Source organism: Myotis brandtii, unplaced genomic scaffold (assembly GCF_000412655.1).
Source record: "Myotis brandtii unplaced genomic scaffold, ASM41265v1 scaffold365, whole genome shotgun sequence".
Lineage (NCBI taxonomy): Eukaryota > Metazoa > Chordata > Mammalia > Chiroptera > Vespertilionidae > Myotis > Myotis brandtii.
Genome location: NW_005364031.1, coordinates 107,507 through 107,804, shown reverse-complemented (window position 1 = coordinate 107,804; position 298 = coordinate 107,507). Strand labels below are relative to the sequence as shown.

At 65.1% G+C, this 298-nt stretch overlaps 1 protein-coding gene across 1 annotated transcript in view; it reads right to left on the bottom strand.

Annotated features, from left to right (window-relative positions):
- The window catches only part of ANKRD6 (ankyrin repeat domain 6), a 158,457-nt gene extending 158,159 nt beyond the window's left edge, over positions 1-298 (bottom strand). Inside the window, exon 1 of the mRNA XM_005872084.2 lies at positions 225-298. The gene's annotated coding sequence lies outside the window, so the exon portion shown is untranslated. The remainder of the gene's footprint in view (positions 1-224) is intronic.

The window sequence follows — 298 nt, the reverse complement described above, 5'->3', positions numbered from 1 at the left end:
TATATTCTAGGGAGGTAACCAAAGCAAAGCGATAAGGGAGGGGCCCCAGGAAGACCCCCTCCGGCCCGGGCTTTCCCAGAGGCCGCAGGAAAGAAGGCAACGCGTTCCGTGTGAGTCTCTTCCCCAAGCAGACAGCGGTCTGGGGCGCCCCCATCCCCGACGTCGGACCCCCCAGATCAGAGGTCCCCGGGAGTGGGGGCGCCGGCGCGCAGAACGCACGGTACCTTTTTCTCCTGCGCTGGACGTCCGCGCTGCAGGAACTGATGCCAGGCACAGGGTTGGGGCGAAGGGAGATGCT